At 44.9% G+C, this 19,613-nt stretch overlaps 1 long non-coding RNA gene across 1 annotated transcript; it reads left to right on the top strand.

The window, feature by feature from the left end:
* Positions 1 to 11,393: 11,393 nt before the first annotated feature.
* Positions 11,394 to 16,652, top strand: LOC113579876. Its single transcript, XR_003410920.2, has 3 exons — positions 11,394 to 12,134; positions 15,024 to 15,143; positions 16,339 to 16,652. It is a non-coding gene; the product is annotated as an uncharacterized LOC113579876 (long non-coding RNA).
* Positions 16,653 to 19,613: the final 2,961 nt, after the last annotated feature.

Below are 19,613 nucleotides of genomic sequence, written 5' to 3'. Positions count from 1 at the left end.
TCTGCTAGAAATCTCTTTTTGTTATTACACATGTGACAGCTTTGGGAGTGGCTGTTGGAGAGATGTTAAAAGGTCTGATGAAGGCCACTTGGAAAGATACCCTTCACCATCCTTCTAAATATAAACATGACCATCTCCCAGACTCAGTCACCTGTCTCAGTATGTTGTGACCAAGTTTCCATAAGGAAAGGGCTACAGTGTAGGAAGAAAAGGTGACGAGTATATTCGAGGGTAAGGACTGTTATCCAGAGACATGTGCTTGTGCAAAGGAAGGTTAATATACCAGCATATGATATACAGCAACACACCATAGTGCCATTTTAACAGCCAATGAAAACAAAGCAAACATCGTAGGGTCCTCCTGTTGAATCATTTCAATACATTTTTCAATTCAATTCAGACATGATTTAGTTGAGTGAGATTTTCCACTTTTCTTATTGGTTGGCTGTAAAAAGTGTTATAGACATGAAAGTAAAAGGCAGACATTGACTCCATCTGAGGCAGACAGCTGATGGTAATTCAATAAAAGGAATGGACGAAGCTTTTAAAGATTTGACTAAAACAAGAATTATTCCTCTTGGGATCAGGAAGGATAGGGGAGGTGGAGAAAGAGAAAGTGAGAGAGAGAACAGGAAAGTGAGAGAGAGGTCAGAAGAGAGGGAGTGGGAGAGAGAGAGAGATAGGGAGGAAGGTAGAGAGAGAGAGAGGGAGGGGGAGAGCCAGAGGGAGAGGGGAAAGAAAGAGCCCAAATGGGAACAAATAGGGAGCTTGTTGTGGTGACACATGACAGCGTGGCTGAAATCAATAGCACAGAAAACAATAGAGTGGACACTCCAGGAACAGGCTGAGCACTGTGGGAAGACTCAGAGAAGCTGCAGCAGGGCAGGCAGAGCAGAGATCCCCATCCCGAGAGAGAGAGAGAGAGAGAGAGAGAGAGAGAGAGGGGGGGGGCATGGGGGCGGGGGGTGGGGGTTCAACAGCACTAATGCAGTGTTGGGAGGGTAACTGAGATTTCACCATGACTTAAGAGTTGATGGAACACAATAGCTCGAGAATCCAATATCAGTAAGGGCAGGAGAAAGGCATTTGCAGCAAACGTGAGCTTCTAATTTTGCAGTTGATCACAACTCTAAAAGAACTAAATGACTGAATTAAATGAACTGTGTTTGGGTTTATTTCTGGTATGATGCAGCCATCCCCTATAAAACATACAGTTTTCACGTCTTACCCTGTTCTTTCTCTTCCAAATCTCATTCTCTCTCTCTCTCTCTCTCTCTCACTCTCACACACACAGACAGTCAGTCTCTCTCTCTCTCTCTCTCTCTCTCTCTCTCTCTCTCTCTCTCTCTCTCCCTCTCTCTCTCTCTCTCTCTCTCTCTCTCTCTCTCTCTCACACACACACACACACACACGAACACACGAACACACGAACACAAACTCAGAAGCAGGTGCAGAATGGAGCTAACAAACAGGCTAATCTCTCATCTTAGCTATCTGTAGCCCATTCCAGAAGTGAATGCGTGTGTCCGTGTGTTAAATTGGCCTCTACTTTGCCCTCTTCTAGCCTTTATCCAGAGCATTAACTTACACAAAGAAAAGGGCTCACACACACACACACACACACACACACACACACACACACACACACACACACACACACACACACACACACACACACACACACACACACAAACACACAAACACACACACACACACACAAACATTCCAGACCCACCCCCTTCTGGTCCCAGAGTTGGAAGGAAGAATTCAATATTTTCTTATATCCTCTCTCAAACACAAACACAAACACACACAAACACACACACACACACACACACACACACACACACACACACACACACACACACACACACACACACACACACACCTCTCTAACCTTTATAATCTTTTATTCACTGAAGTGTTTCTCCCCACTGACTAATCTATTGGAGGATTGCAAACTTTCTCACTGACAGCCTCTCCCCAAATGTCTCCTGATAGCTGGACATGCCCACTACAGCACCCTATCCAACCACCCCCCCCTGCCCCCCCACAAACACACATACACAGGACTTTGCATGACACAAAGCAAGCCTAGATAAAAATCATGCCGCTGTTTGTCTTTGTTAGTTTTGTCCAGTGACTTGTGCATTAAAGCTAAATAAATGCTATGCCTACACATAACCCTTAGACTAACCTTAACACACACAGCCTGCTCTCCTGCTGCACATATTTTTAGCACCTCTGCGGTGGGTGGGTCCTCAAGCTGGGAGTGTAAGTGTGTGGGGAGCATCTCCCGGCCCTGACAAGCTCACTGCGGGTGTCGGCTTCCACGGCACGTCCGCTGCCTCCCAGTGCGAGCTGGCAGGCAGGACACATGCAGGTGTGCTGCAAGTCAAAAGAAATCAAGTAAGAATCCTTCACAAAGCCATAACTCCTTAATAAGCGCGCGGATTTTTACAGTTTGTGTGTATATATAACTCTCTTGGGATAGATAATATGAATAATTCACATTCAATGAGCTGAAATGGACTTTCTGTGTAAATCTATATGATATCCTTTGGCCAGGAGGTGCTTTGCTGAGAACTGCATTAGTAAGCACCAGCGGTCACGGTAACGCGTATCCAAAGGGACAGCCGCAGCCGATTCATTTTCTGTCGATATCTTCAAGAGACGAAACAGCCCTGAAGTAAGAAAAGGGGGGAGGGTGTTGAGGGAGGGTGTCTCAATTGAGACGTCACGAAAAAAGCGCCACCACCTGACAGAAGCACAAAGGCAGCAGGGCCATATGAGCACGCTCAAATATTGATTTGGAGGCGACCATTCACCCAAATTCTAAGAGATGTCCATCCTGGGACTCGTCACTTGGGTGACCCCCCCCCCCCCCCCCACCATTAGTATGGAAATCCCCTCATTACAATATCCAAAGTCTTTAACCTCGTGCCACACACCATGTCAGGGTTCTGGTTTAAGATGAGCTGAGGGGATTTGCACTGGTGGTCGGCGTGTGGTGAAACTGTAGGCCGCAAGCTTGTCTTGGCATTTTATGCAGACTTTGCATCACAGTGTAATTTGGCTGTCACTTCTGCCACTTCCGCTTGGATTTCCTGCTTTGTTCTGAAGCATGATGTGTCACATAAATACGCAACTGAGCCATAAAGATCCAATAATTCTTCTCTCGCCTTCAACACACTGAATTCTGTGACCTCCTGGGCAGCTTGGGCTCACTAAGTTCGAGTGGTAAAAAAATTTAGCACATTCTCCTCCTGTCTTCCTGCTGTGGTCATAAGGACTAGTCCTATGGAATGCAACAATCCCTTACACAGGACTGCTGGAGTCCAGATTGGTCTAGACATGAAAAGGGCAGCAAGCCAGCCTCTCTAGGGTTCCTTCCAAGAATAATTTAGGATGATGTTCCAGTTTCACTCCAGTGAACTTTAGAGGAGAGCCGAGGGCAAAGGCCAGAGAAGGGGTGGTGATGAGTTAGAATTGCCGGTGCTATTTTACGCGTGTGCGTATGAGAAACGGACTGTTAAAGCAGCAACGTGAGTATGCCGGAGTGCTACGAAATAACTTGGCGTAAGCAGCGAGCTTCAGATGATCATACACACGCAGGGCCGGGCCTGTGGGAGAATAAACAGCAGGATGCTCGGAGAGGTGATTTTATCATGCTGCATTGATGACTTGACCTGTCTGGCCTTTCCAGTCAGCCTGAGGTGACTAATGCTTCCACGATGGTGCTTTCGTTTGGCACATTAAATTGCCTCCATTGTGATGTGTGCGCCCCACCACCCCACACCTTGCTCTGAGCCTCTCTGCACAGCATATCGAGTTGAATATTAATTGTCTGTGAAGAAAGGCCTGGCTGACTGGCTGAAATGAAGACTCGCAGGGATCCTCCCTCAGCAAGAACAGACGGCTCGCCCTTGTCTTTGGAACTGTTGCATAATGTGCCAGTCGAGGTGCGTGAGAAAGAGGGGGGAAAAAAAAAGCATGGCCTCAAACTGGAGCTCAAACTGCGGGTTCCAGTGAAGGATCCAGGCTTTTGACCGAGGCTTAAGTGCTCAAAGCGCTCCTGATCGTGCTGTAAATAGAGTCTCCTTAAGGTATGGTTGGATTTCAAAGGAGCTGATTGCAGACCAATGGCTGCCGTGTTTCGTGCACGGCCTTACATAAGCGGTTCGGCGTTTGTGGGTGTATGGGTTTGAGTGAAATTCAGCAATGCTAGGGTTAAAAGTATAAATAAAGTTATAACCCTCAAAATGCTAGCTGAGCTAAAAGCTAACTAAGCTAACTTTCTTCATTTGAAGCGAAGGAACATGTGTTAAAGGACATTATCATGATCTTTTCCACATAATGCTAATTAGCTCTCTGACTTCTTTTTATTTTTGGTAGAGATTTGATTTATTCCATAATGATTAGAAAATGGAAATCTGAAGCTAACCCTAGTGTAATTAGACAGCAGAGATCGCCTTTGAACACTGTAATCAACATGACTGGTGATTAATGAGGGGTCAATGAGGAGTCGAGCGCTTGAAACGAATGTCACAAACGAATCGCACCCAAAAATGAAGGCTCATTCATGCCGCTTAAGACGGATTCGAGACTCGTCATGCAGCATTTTGGTAGGAAGGACGAAGATCCGGCTCTCTGCAGGGCGTTCCTCTTTTCTTTCTGCAGGCAGCATATGTGGCGCTGAAATAAAGCGAACGGTGCTGAAAGAGTGGCAGGACGCGGCTCGCCTGCCTAATGCCTCTGCTTTGCCTGCCTTCATCAGGCCTGCTGATGAGAATCTAAGTTGATGGAGTCTGGGACTTGCTTTGGCTTGGCGGAAGTGATTAAAAACACCTCTTATGAGCTCATAATCACCACTCTTCCACAGGTTTCCAAGCTACGGTTCAGGCGTCTTCCATATTTCACCTGAAATTCCCCACATTTCAGGTTAACTGGGAGCCCTGCTCATTCCATTGCTGCTAAACACAAGCTCATTATTTTGCTGGATGGGGATGAATAGCATCTCTTTACTAAATGGCCTGACAGAAAATCAATACCACTCCATTTCAGTGAGGTTTTCACTCCAGCACAGGTTGACAGGGGGTGCAGAATAGCTGGTTTGATGAGTTGGTCGTTAGCTGGCATTAGGTGATGCCAGTGGAGCCGGCACAGCTCGGTTTGCTGCACTTGGAACGCCGTAGGCTGTGGCTGGCTACTTTAGTTCGATTCGGCTTACTTTGTCCATCTGCACTTATCACTAATGAAGTTTAGGATAAAGGTTTTAACGTCATGACATGACAAGAATCAAGAGTTTAGGGTTAGACTGACCCTTCCAAAGAATGGCAGGTTAATGCGTCAGTTTCACATGGTCGGGCTAGTTTTGAGATGTAGCTGAAGGCTTCCGTCAGTCTGGTGAGCAGGTTATGTAGAACCATCTCAGAGGAAAGAGCACTGAAGGAGGACAAAACATGCAGGGCTGTTGTCACATCATAAAATTAAGGGTCAAAACAAGCAAGCAGACGAGGGAGCAAGACTACAGCATGACCTCGGCAGCTGCTGGCAGTCCCACAAAACACCAGGCCGCCATTTAGCGAGCGGGAGACTCGACCGCATCATGTGGGAGCGCCAACCCTGATCTGGCGGGAACCTTCTCGACTTCCACCGGTGCCCAGTTCCGTGGCGGGGGGAAGAGGGAGAGGAGCACACTCAACTGACAGAGCGCGTGTCCCTGAAGAACTGCTCAGGGCGGGGTATAGGACGGAGTGGGGGGTGGGGGGGGGCCCTTCCTCGTGAGCGAATCCATCATGCTCTTGCTGCGAGGCTCTGTGGAGCAGTCAGCTTCAATTCCGTTCTTGCCGCCTCCCTGCCGGCTCCCGCCCTGCACACGCTACACTGCTAATTGGGAAACTCACGTAAAGTCGAAATTATATATGACCTTTCCCGTCCTCCGACAGCTAATAGAGAGAACAAAACTTTTTTCAGGTTTTAAAAGATTTTTCTACCTTTTAAGCTGTACCAATGTTTACATCCAATATACATCCAAAATCATCCATTGAGTGAACCCTCTTGCCAGATTAAGACAGATTTAAAAGACAAGAGTCCTTCTAGTTGCTACTAGTTGTCCGAGCCAGTTCACAGCCTTCTTAGGCTTTGGGGTGATGTATGTAGTGTGGGTGGATGTATGTAGGTTTGTGAGAGATCCGAGGTGGAGGCAGTGGCGGGTTGCACTCAGTGGTGCGGTGCACTCGGTGGTGCGGGTCCCCCGGGCCTCCTTTCTGGGCCACTTGGAGCTTGCCCTGTTGAGGTGTGGTTGGTGCAGGTTGGCAAGGACATGTGGTGTTGCACAGGATGGTGGAAGTTGGCGAGGCGATGGTGGTGTACCACAGAAAGGTAGAGGATAGGGAGGAGATGGTGGTGTACTACAGGAGGGTAGAGAAATGTCTGACTAGCACATCAACAGTATCCGGAGTAAAACATATATGAATCTTGCAGGGTAAACTGAGATTTTTATGTTTCCTGTGACCCTTGCCAAACACACACATAAACACACACACACACACACACACACACACACACACACACACACACACACACACACACACACACACACACACACACACACACACACACACACACACACACACATTCTTTCCTCCTTTCTGCTAGCTTAAATCACAATCGGGAAAGAAAACACCCGGAGGCCATGAGTGCTCTAGGGGAAATGGAGTGCTTATGAAAGTCTGCAGAACAAGGGACTGCAGGAGAAACACACAAAGTTCAGACCCCTGTGAACTGATAAACTTTCCTGAGCGTACAACAGATCACTGCAGGCCTACGTCATGTCTAAGGACATGAAAGCCAGTTTTATGCATGTCTCTTTCTAAAGGCCCACTCTATAAACTGCACAGGAGGCGGGAGTAGAAAAATCAATGAGTGAGATAAATCAACATATACTAATCACTCAGTGAATCAATTAAATGTTGTTTTTTTTTCTCTCTCTCTCTCTCTCTCTCTCTCTCTCTCTCTCTCTCTCTCTCTCTCTCTCTCTCTCTCTCTCTCTCTCTCTCTCTCTCTCTCTCTCTCTCTCTCTCTCTAACCACTGCAGAAAGCAGTGCAGTGCAGTGGTCTATGTGGGTGTTTGTGGGGTGGTGGGTTTGCTTCTCTTTCCTTGTCGCCCAGAACGGATGCCATACACTAACTAATAAACAAGCATCCACATGCCTAGCCACCCACAAAGTGTATGCATAACACACGTACATGCACACATGCAACCGCACAAAGCCACACTAGCACATATAACCATATTCTCGCCCACAATTGCAGTGGCACATGTACACAAACACGCACACATGCCCCAGCCCAGAGGTCACCTGCACACGTGACTTAGAAGTGCGTCATCCCAATGACTTCCCATCGCGTTCCGTCCTCATGGTACCCCTTTTAAATCCACACGTCATGGGACAACATTCTTAAAGCTTGCTACAAAGCGCCCTATTGCGCAAGAGGACTGCACAATGATGTGATGGTTGGTTTCTTGTAGGCAATTTCCCGTACCGCCCACCGTTCAAAGGCAACCTGCAGGGAAGGTGTCATCTGATCGGATTCTACCAAACCACCTATTTGATGCTTGCCAACTCGCTAATTAGTAAACACAGCAGACTTGTAGTATATGTGCGTGACTTCAGACTTTTCTATCTCTTTGTACAAAGCAAACAAAGAGCACAGCAACTCGGGTTTCTCTTTGGCGTTTTCCTGTGTACCTGTTTGTAATGGTTAACAGTTGCAATTTAACCTTCTTGAAACACCCTTGGCAGAGGTTGACAATCAGACAAAGCAAGCTCATGCGCACACACACACACACACAAAACAGACTTATATAAACAGCTGCAACCCTGATATCAAATGGCCCGGTAACTCCCACTCAGAGGGGAGAAGCCTCTTGTGTGTGTTGGGTTCGGCCAAAGTTTAGCAGCTTGCCGCGGGGCCTTCACAATAAGGCACGAGCACGCGCTTAATTAATATAGCATGAATATTTCACACATCCGTCTCTTTAGAGCACAGATTGTTATTTACTATACGGTGTTGCGATTAAATTATAAGGAAGGACTAAAGCTTGCATGCATTTTAATTACTCCACACCAGACGCAGGAGTGAGGATTGTGCAGGGACAGTGACTAGGGTGAGGGGGTATGAGAGGGGTGCACCATAACTGCAGACAGCCTGCACACTCCTCAGCAGTGACGCAGGACCTGGCCCACGATGACCCTGTTAGACCTGTTATCCACCACCATACATCTCCCAGAGGGAAGACTTTGATTTGACGTCATGTGGCGGGCTAGATATGTATGCAACTGTGCTTGGATGTACACGTGCAACCTAGCATTTGTCATTCCCATATGGTGCATGACATAAACAGTTTAAATAGCAGATAATGTGTTGCTTTTAATCTCCCCTCAAAAATGCCCCCCGGAGATGGATGTGTGTATTGCAGCAATGTGTGATCTTAGAAATAGAATGTGTGAGCTTAGAAATAACAGTTACATGGGAACCTGCATGGAGGCAGAAACATCTACAGTCTGGCTGTCTGTTTAACGAGCAGCACCCAATCCTCCCTGTTAAAAAAGTTTTTTTTGTTTTTTTTTTTAATAACTTATCGAATGCCATTCAGATGTTTCTGTGAGCCAGTGAGCTCTTCCACAAATATGCTCTTTGTTAGATCAGAGCTTTGCAGGACAATGGTGGAATGAGAGGGTCCTTGGGGTTAGGACCCCCCCCACACACACACACACACACTTATCTTGTTCCCCTTCTGTTTTAAACCTTTACACAGTCAACCGTAATCATCTTAAGATGTGGGACATCTCATAGTCTGCAGAGTCTGAGACTCCCTCTTTCTTTCTTACTCAGCGATTCCGGTTGAATGCACCAGACAAACGTGGTTCTACCTAGTTTCACTTACCTGTGCGCTGGGCTATATGTCTGTTTCTGTAAGTTTGTCCTTGCGCGTGTATGTGTGTGTGTATGTGTGTTTGTATGAGCCTGTGGAGAATCTAGGCTGACTACCACCCGAGGCGCGCCCAACTTCTGCCACGCCCCGGGTCCCTTCATGCACCGGATCCATCATACCCAGGTCCTGGGCGCGGACGCGACACTTTAATTGGCAGCAGAGAGGAAGCTGGCAAGGACGAGTGGCGTGGTGGCGGAATTGCAATACTGCCTAATGCACGTCCTCCACCTCCCCCGACATGTCTCGATAGCGCCGAGCGCTAACAGGCCTCTCCAGAGTGATCTTACTTCCCACATCACTATTCAGCTATAGCTCTCACTGAGTGCAAACATCACATATGGCGCTGCATTTTATAGTTGAGAGCGCTTTTCTTCCTCTGTGTGTGTGTGTGTGTGTGTGTGTGTGTGTGTGTGTGTGTGTGTGTGTGCACATGATGTAGAAAAATACAGCAAGACCTTTTTATATAAGCTCAGTAATTAAGATCTCTCATTCAGTGCTAAAATGAGACCTTGTAGCCAGTTTAGTGTCTTTCAGTGTAATGGGTCATTGGATTTTTTTGTCTTATGCCACAAACCTGCAATCCTTTTCTTATACCTGCTGATGCTGCCGGGTCTGGAAATTCAGGGTAAATGTGACTGACCATCATTCACATTAAACAGGCACATATGAGACAGAAGACTACATTCTGTTTCCTCTGCAAATAATTTTATTGGGCAGAGCCTTCAAATCACCTACTTTGCTGCAGATTTAATGAGTTCTGAATACACAAAATATCAGTCAAATCTTAACATTGGCATTATGTAACGCAATGCCGATATTATCACACATTCCTGCCCAAACTTTCCTTGAGAGAACGTAACAGCCAAACTCTCTGAATTTCTGACAGTGTTAAATGATGGCGAGTCCTCTCTCACGTTCTGTCCTGAGAATCCTGAGAACTATCACTGATCATCAAGACTTCACAGTGTAACAGATGAGCTTACACATACAAGCTTCCACAAGTGCTGAACTTTTATAAGCACTCACCCATTGCCTGGAGGTGTCAGTCTCCTGCATTTATTTATTTGTTTGCTTGTTTACAGGACTCTATATGTTGTTATGTGGTTATATATAGGTCTCAAGCCTTTCAGATAGCCCTCAGTATAGCTCAGTGATCTCTGAACTCAGCTGATTTTTTATTTCACTGTTAGATTAAATTTTATTGTTGTTTTTCTACTTTACTCTCAGAGATTTATAAATCAGCCTCATTCCTTTCACAGAAACCCACTGTATTTACAAAGACCTAAAAGAGGCGGCTGGGGGGGGGGGGGGGGGGGGGGGGAATCTATGTAAAAAAAAAAAAAAAAAAAAAGCAAAAAGTAGTTGTTAAATCGTTGTTAGAGTGACAGAAAACAAGAAGGAGAGAGGAAGAGATAGGGGGCACGGCAAGGGAATCTTAAAAGGTTGGTGGTGAGGAGGCTTGCAGGTCTCCACTGTGACGACCTGCAGGCGTGCCGCCTGACGTGGTGTCATTTCCAGCGACAGAAGCCTACTGGGGATCGGCTGCCCGCAGACAAATCTGGCTCAGACCTTGACAGAGTCTGTTTAGTTGGGCGGTGGGGGCAGAAGAGACCCACAACCCTCCATACGCCCCCGCTTGACCTCAGCATCCCGCCACGCGTCACTGGCACCTGGACAATCTCCGGGCTCCGGCTAGCCAGGTGGAGGCAGCGGGCCGAACTGGAAATGACACGACAGGAGGGGATGAGAGAGGCTCACTATAGACCACAGGTCCCTGTGGAGCTGCCAGAAGGCAAAGGTCTCTTCCAGCTCTGCTGCCGGACAAGACACGCTATGCTAACCGAGCAGTCGTTTTAACTGAAATTGAGTCAGCTGAGATGTTTGTCGATTAAACCAAGCACCTCAAATCACTGCCTGCTACGGTTTACCTAATTTTTGCTGGGTTTCTTTCCCTTTGCTGTAAAAGCTCTAATAAACCTATATAACTGACCCATAGGTCACTGACCCTATGACACATAGTGTCATAGGTTAATGTGAATGGATGACAATTAGAGACGAATCCCCTCAGCCAGAATCTGAACTGAGCTACAGCAGCACTCCACGTGCTTTAGCAAGTGTATAATTATGCAGAAGTATTAAATAGATACATAATTATGCAAAGTCGCTCACATGACAGACAAAGCGGAAGCTTTACGTTCATTGTTTTGCAAATGCGGTTGATGATTCCGTTATCTGTCACTTGCTCTGCAACACCTGTTTGGTATAATTAAAACAAACTTTGACATGGGATTTTGACCGTGACAATCAATATAATCGTGAGCTCTTTTCTACCCCTGAGAACAACGGTGTAGCTTCATAATATCTCATGTGTATTTTTAACTCACCAGTAAAGCTATCCAGTTCCCCCTCCAAATCTCCGAGTAATGCCACAGGCGGCGAGGACGAGAAGCGCTCAGAGAGAGAATAGTGCCATTAGTCGGAACAATTAGCTAGCGCTTCTAAAAACAAACAGGTGTGTGATGATTAGCGGTGTTTTTCAGTGAATTATTGAGAATCCATCTTTAGTTTTGTAACTCATCAGTGAAGAGGAGCTGCCTCGCTCCCCAGGGTAAACAGAGCGTGTGTTACCCCGAACCTTTCTAGTCAATGTCGAGCTATTTTTGCCGTTAAAGGGAATATTCGGTTTACCCTCTCCCGTCGTTTCGATTTTTTAAAATCACCCAAGCTTTGGGAAAGCTCATAGGTTTTATATTGGATTGAAAAATGAAATCAATGTTAGTGAAATTATTTTAGCAATAATTAACATCAAAATAGCATGTCCAAATATTGGCTATATCGCTCAGTTATGGTAGCCTAACCTACTATCCTAATCGACAAGAGGGCAAATGTCTAAACCCTGATAGCTTCACGTATTATCGATAATATGACTTTTTTTTTAATTTATGGGACAGTCAACGCCATAAAATAACTACAAGGAACAAACACCGCCTCCTTCAGGCTTTAAACTGGGTTCGTGTGTGAAAGGTTAAAATTGAAGCTGGCAGTCTAAACTCCTTTGGGGGCAGATAGGCAGACGACCAACGAATGGAAATAAAGAGGAGGATTTTGATAATCCCGCATGCTAAACTGTAACGTAAGTAAAACCCGATTACCTGTGTGCGCGTATCCGAGTCCCAGGGGTTTACAGTCGATAACCTATTACATGGATTAAAAGAACCGCCGTTTGCCGTCTCAGCTTTGCACTGCCCAACAAATGGCTCCTAATTTTATTCACTGTTTTTTATCAAAAGGAGATAGTTGGGTAAAGAATCTATCAGAATCAATCCACTATCAAACATGGCGACTTCAGTGAACGGCGGACCCATGCTGTTTAGTTTAACATCCCCATTTTGTTGAGAGAGAGAGAGAGAGAGAGAGAGAGAGAGAGAGAGAGAGAGAGAGAGAGAGAGAGAGAGAGAATTTTGAAGCAATACATCTCAATGATCGACCGGTTGTTAAACTGACGGTGTTGATTTTGACTGGCTGTTTAAGTGCACACGGCTGGACTGTGACAGGTGCCTGAAACTCACTCCGCGACGCTCTGTGGATTTCGCCGATGTTATCCATGCATTTCGAAACAAGTCTTAAATGAACACAGCACGAAATATCGCTTGAGATACTGTCCCTGCCGCTTCCTCACTTCTTCGGTGATTGCTGTAGTTAGACAACACCAGCACCTATCGGAGCTTTGGAAAATCTTTGTAGTCCGCCAGAGTGCCTATCTTCACACAATATTACCTCCAATCTGATATGCAATGAATTTTACTACACCATTTGCATATGCATATAGATGAAAATGGTATAAATATGAAGATCCGTTACATACAGCTTCTGGTAAGTGCATCGACTTCATGTCTGACTGAAACTTTTCAGCTGTTGGACTTAATATTTACAGAACTTATCAGAACATAACCCCACATGTGCACACCTTGGGGTGTTCCAGAAAGCGGGTTTAACAAACCTTACACTTGACCTTGAACTCTGAGTTGACATAACTCGATCCGGCATCCGGATTCTGAATAGATTGAATTTAACTGACGCGTTCATGGTTAACTTTGAAAGCCATCAGCGGAGCGCTGGTAATAGGATTCAAATGAATACGAACGATAAAAGCTTATTCCACTCTATCTTGAAATTAACATTTTCATATACAGACTATAGGCTTTAAAAGGTACCAGCAACGTTAGCACAGGAAAGACCGCTGACGTTCCAAAAGAGATACCTCAGTCAACAAAACTGTACAGCTTGTATTGCCTAAAGCCTATTTATACATAACGGCTATCTCACTGGCTTCTACTCTCTTTTTTTTCTTCTTTTTTTTGGGGGGGGGGGGGGTGACGTTTATATATATATATATATATATATATATATATATATATATATATATATATATAAAATAAAAAAAAATTATAGACTACGTAATCCAAGCATAATTAAGCATTGACAGCAAAGAAAATGTAAAGTTTTTAAGTATAATTCAAATTACTAAGATTCTTTTACTCATTGCTAATTCATTTTTGTAGTGGTATGCCTATAGTGTTAGCCTCAGCTTCATGCTATAGATTATAGGAAGAAGGCAGATTTTTGCAGGTTTCGCATGTGATGATTTTAAGTATCTTGTATAGCCTAAGCTCTATGTGTCCGAAGCTGTAAATGTATGAAATATATGAAAACATGACATGAAGCAAATGAATACCTCTTTTTTTCCTTTTCAGAAATGAAAGGCTTTTAGGCGTTTGCAGTTAGACGGTGATGGTTATGATCGTTTAGTGAGAAGGATTTTTATGCCAGTGGTGTCTTTTAAGGACTTTACCACCTCTTACACTTCTGAGGTTCTTCCTCCAGGTTATTGTGTGGTATTGCAAGATGTCTGTAGTACTAAACAAGCCACAATAAAGTGGCTTCTCAGGAATGACCCTGAGTCCACTCAGGCACTGAAACCTTGCCTGGCCTGTGTTTGTATCTCAATCCCGACTCTAGTCCTGCAGTCTGGTATAACTATTACTAACTATTATTGATAGTGGAGAAACGTAAGTATATTGTAAGTCTTGAACTGCAAGAAAGTCTTCGGTGATTACCTGCATATGAATGGTATTAATGGTATGGAAAGATTTCGATTTACATACATTGACTATTGAAGGAGCAGTTATAGGAACGTGGGTCTATGTGGGTTATAAGAAATAAAAGATTCATGGTAAGAGCCACAATGTTAAACTAGCAAAGGCACATATATTTTTAAAAGTCTACTTAAAATAATTAAAATAAAAAATGGAGATCTTGTTCCATAGATTTATGCCCTGAAAAACATTTGAGCACTAAGTAAGCTGAATGATCTACTTTCTCAATAGACCAGTGGCAAAAAGGACAGGCCCTAAGTTATGTTCATTGCACTCTGTTAAAAGAAAGCTTAAAGTAATTTTTTAAAAAGAACATTAAAAAATAAACAGAATATGGATGCATACAATTTGTAGTTAAACCGAGGCTGTCCACAATGTGAAATGTTCTACATTCAGCTGGTGTTCTGATGATTAAATCTGTATATCTCCAGTAAACCTGCTACATAGCAGGTTATCGTCACATCGTATGTTGCCGTAGCAACTAACCTACACTTCTTCTGAGCCTGTTTTTTCACAAACCCCGAGTTAACAGAACTGGGTTAGTTGCAAAACCTTCCTGAATACCCCCTGATCATAACCTAACCCCACAGATACACACCTGGTCATAACCCAACAGCACCATCACATTAGGTATAACTATATCTTTGATGAAATTAACCGTTGAAAGGAATATAAGTATTTGGGATTTGGGGGTGGGGGTGGGGGTGGGGGGGGGGTTGGGAAGGGGGAGAGAAAAACATGCTAAAGAATATTTTTGATCAAACAAATGTTAGTTTGTGAAACACTGGAGCCAAAATTAATTGGCTTGCAGTATTGTTTGCACATAATGGAACTGTTCCGTAGAGACAGATAATTGATTCATGCAGGTGACCGTGTGCGTCCACACACCAGGCGTGTGGGTGAAGGGACAGAAGTGGACATGGTGATTACTCCCAAGCTGCAGAGGGAAGCAGCCGGCCCGGGTGGGCAGCAGCAGAGATGACTAGGTAAAGGTTAATGATTCTGTCCTACAGCCGAATAATGGGAGTGTTAATGACCTGAGGGAAGGTATCCGATCTCTCCCAGGCAATATTAGCCTTCTGTGGAGGATTCAGTCGGGGCTTAAAATTATCAACAAAATGAATTATTGATTACTGAATCAATAACAATCAATGTTACATAGTGTAGTTTGGCAAAAATGTTAATTTGTGAAATGTGTGAACTCCCTTAAGGGTAAGCGCTGTGAGTCATTTGTCTTTGAGAGAGTCTAAGCACGTCTAGGATTTCTAGATGATAAGAGCTGGACATGGCGGATTCTCGCATCCTCTTTAAGGCAGCCGCTGCCTTGAGAGACCAAGGCTAGCCTCACAAAAATAAACATCTCATACGAGGAATATGGAAGGGGCGGGGGTGCAAAGGAAATGGCTGTCTCGATGTCCCGTGCCTCAGCTGTCTGAACAGGGACTTGTCAGTGGACACACGTGTGGTTGTTTGTTTGTTTGTGTGTGAGTGTGTGTGTGTGTGTGTGTGTGTGTGTGTCTTAAAACTCTGTGTCTGAAATAACAATCAGGCCTTGCTGACAAGTTGTCTGAATCTTGACTGGTGAACGCATGCATCAGGGTCCATGTAGACTGCTCAGCGAAGGCACAGCCTGTCTCGACGTCATCCACATCACAACACAGGAATGAAATGTTATCCTGCGCAGCCGGAAGAACGACCTGCTGATGCTGATGCTGCTACTTGGGAATTGCGCCAAGCGGAATGCTCCTACGAGTCTTCTAACAAGTTAAGAGCTGTTTCACATAGGAGAGCTTCACTCCGATCTCACCAGTTGAAAGCTTTGTTTGACAGCTCTGGTCTGAATGTAAAGCAATATATAGCTGGCAAAAAATGACTGGTTTCATTCAGTGGCACGTCTCATAGCCTGACATGACAAACAAACCGGAAAATGAGAATAAACATTTGGAACCTGCATGGGATTGTGGGATAGGAGCCCTGGGGTTGGGAGTTGGAAGCAAAGAGCTGGATGGCAGCAGTTACCATAGAAATCTCCACCCAGTGGGCACCTAGGCAGCTACACGGCCTGTTTATGTATCCCTTTTCTCAGCTGCACATGCATGATTTGGAGATCAGGCTCCCCTTCAGCCATATTGTCATCGCACTTTCCAGAGCCTTACATTCCCTCCCGGTGTTCTGTTGCAGACCTTAGACAAGAGGAAGAAGTTGGACATGCATTCAGGCCATTGAGCACTGTCCGAGCACACTTTCCCGACAGGCAAGCATTTGGAACTCTGCACCTTGCTGCCGGCACACATGGGAGTCTTATCAGCACCCGACCCACTCTCAGCCTCAAAGATGGTGGCCAGGGTCCAGTGGCACGCAGCTCTCTGCTAAGCCCGAATTATCATAGTATCCAGCCACATAACACCCTATCTATTATTATTTATATTTGGGCAACAGTCTGCGATGTTATGCCCATATTGTTTTGATTAAGAGGGCTGGCAGTGAGTGGGATGGCTGTGTGAGACTGGGGAGGGAGGGGAAGCACTCTGGACGAATTGAATAAATTTGTGCTCATCCATTAATTCCTACACATCTGTCAAATCATTCATACGTGAGAAAAAGATGCATGGGCGCCAGCTGGCTCCAATAAAAACATGGAGTAGCATGAGTATCCCGTGATCTCCATGCTGGATCATGGGGCTGCACTTATGCGGGCTACGAGAAGCTGCTTTGTGGGATAATTGGAGGTTTTTTTTTTTTGTCATAGCATAGAAACCCCATTAAAGTAAATCATATTACTGTGCACACCACCTTATTTTCACGCCGTATGCACATAGGCATTGTGCTCATTATATACTTGAGTAGAGTCTGTCTGTTCTTGCAGCAGCAGTTTGGTGAAATTTCGTCATCACACTGAGTCATGGCAAACCCTAAGGGGTAAAGACCTAGAAAATCACTGTGCTATGTATATCAGACATAAGCAACCAGAATCAGACAGAAACCACCTCTGTTCATATTTGTGACTGTTCAATACATTATTTAATTCCTTATTAACAGAGTTTAGAGGGCAGGGTAAAGTGTTAAATACAGAATCTCAGGAACATTGATTTTGGAAATTGGATTGATTTGGGCATTAAAGGGGTAGCTCATCCGCAAACATTAGTGTGGATAAGAGCAAAGGAAAGGCTGTAGGTATCTGTGGTAAACTGTCAGGTATCATTACTAAAAGCAACACCAGCACCTGTATCGAGTAAGAGAGTAAATGCCTTATTGGCCTTTTGTTTGCAGATGCACCTGTGCCGTCGGCATGTCGTCAAGATAAACTTTTCATTCGATCTCACCTCCTTTAGCAACTGCTCAGCGTACCTGTGGCATTTGCAAAATCATGCGCAAGCACGTCCATAGCATTTGTCTGATTAAGAGCTGGATCTGTGGGGCTGAACCATCATGACAAATACCAGTTGGGAACTTTGCGGTTTGCAATTTCCTAAAGACCATCCAAAAACAATGTGCTCTTAACCTTTGTTTGGTATTCGGTGTCCTGCTTTAATCTGCCATCAGTCTTGTAATTACGTTGTCTATGGCGACAGCAGCTGACTGCTGTGCTCCTAGACATTAACTACGCTATGAAGCAGTGGATGTTTGCCTTTATTTTTGTGGCATTGTTTTGCAAACATCTCATCTGCTCATCTGACATATGCTATGTGGTGATATGGTGTTCTCACAGTTGTTATTGAAGAAAAAATCAACAAGCACTGTAAAAACCATCTGAGTGCATCATTGCAATGCATCATGGGTAGGCGAGTCAAAAGCTGGACACGCCCTTTGGCAGCTTTCACCTCGCTCCCTCAGGAAAGTTGACGAGGGGATGGCTATTGGGTTCTGAAAGATGCGGATAGAGAGTGAAACAAAACGCGAGAAAAAGAAACCATAACACCAGGAGCTGTCGGTTATGTGTTTTCTTTCTTCCACTGTTGGGTTGGTTCACTAGAGAGGCCCAGTGCCAAACATACCTGAAAGTACATATGTGTCAAAACTTGTTTTCATGGTAAGTGAAAAAAAGAAAAGAAATCAAGGGGCGGGAAAGTATTTTATGAGCCATAAAAAAATGAATGAGAAATAAAACACCTCTATGTTAGCACTCGTGTGATCATTTAGGAGTAAGGTTTATTTAATACGGGAGCGTCACCTTACCTAACATATTAAAGATCAGTAGCATGCAAAAGCTGTGTGACCATGAGAATTAAATATTCCACATGGCGCCAATCATGCAGCGCGCCACCACGCACTCGCGTCTCCGCTTCTGATGGAGTGCAGCACGCGGCTTCATATCCCGGTAGCCGTGGGGAGCAGACGCTCGCGCATAAACAAATCTATTTTCGCCCCGCGTGTCTCTCAGCCACGCGCGATATTAAAGCGCGGAATCACGGCAATGAGGTCTAATGGTCGTCTCCGGGTGTCACTCAGATGTCTCCGATTTGACAGAAAATACATTATTCTCATGGAACCGCGGAGACGTCCGGCGCCTTTCGCGCCTGAGGAGCGCTTCCGGCCAAAGAACAGTTGATGAGCTTGAAGAATGACTTATTAAGTTTCCAGGAGCCATATCTATCATATCAGGATGGCGAGATTTCAATTTAGTCTCCAAAAGCGAAACTTTACACCTATTCCGAGGCGCGGTGCGGACTCACGGGCTTTGTTACCGAGTGTCTGAAACGGGGAAGAAGTCTCGGTACTAGGAAGAATTGCTAATCTTTGACGTTTTGGAGCCGAGTCCCCCTAATCCTCTGATGATGAGCTATATTCAGAAAATGAAAGTGTTCCTTTGCTGTATGGCCACTTTGGCGGTTTCAGATTTCAGATGTGGATCCCGGCGTTTTAAGAAGACGTAAAGCACAATTGTTTCTTGATTTAATTATCTGATATCATTGTGCGGGTCGTGCTTTTCCAATTAAATTTGTGTTTCAGGGTGAGCCCTGTCATTCACGGCTAGCACCCTCAGCTAGTTTCTGCTTCTTTCTGACACTTCAGTCTCTCCAAGATTAGCAGATTACCTTTCTTATGCTTTTCAAGGGTATTCTGCATTTTATATAGCGCAAAGTTATTTGTGGATCAAATTTTCAGCCATGGCTATGCTTTGAGCGTTGGTGGGATTTAAATATAGTTTGGGGACGATCGTATGAAACTAACAGCATAACGGGATGTGACAGAATCAAATGTGAAAGCTCAGTCAGCTATGTAAATACTGCCTGCATCGCTGCAAGGATAAAGTATGCTGTTAATAATTCAGATATGCAGGGCACTGCGTGCGCGTCACCGTTTTTACTTCTCCATAGCGTAGTATGTTATGATTAGGAGTGTAGGGGATGCTTGGACTCAAGGGCAGTTTGCTCGGAATCTTATTATAATTTTCCCTTTTTCTCTTCAGAAGGCACCACCACATCAGCCGATGAGGGCCCTTCTTTCCTAATTTA

Source organism: Electrophorus electricus, chromosome 8 (genome assembly GCF_013358815.1).
Source record: "Electrophorus electricus isolate fEleEle1 chromosome 8, fEleEle1.pri, whole genome shotgun sequence".
NCBI lineage: Eukaryota > Metazoa > Chordata > Actinopteri > Gymnotiformes > Gymnotidae > Electrophorus > Electrophorus electricus.
This window is presented reverse-complemented; position numbering and strand designations above follow the sequence as displayed.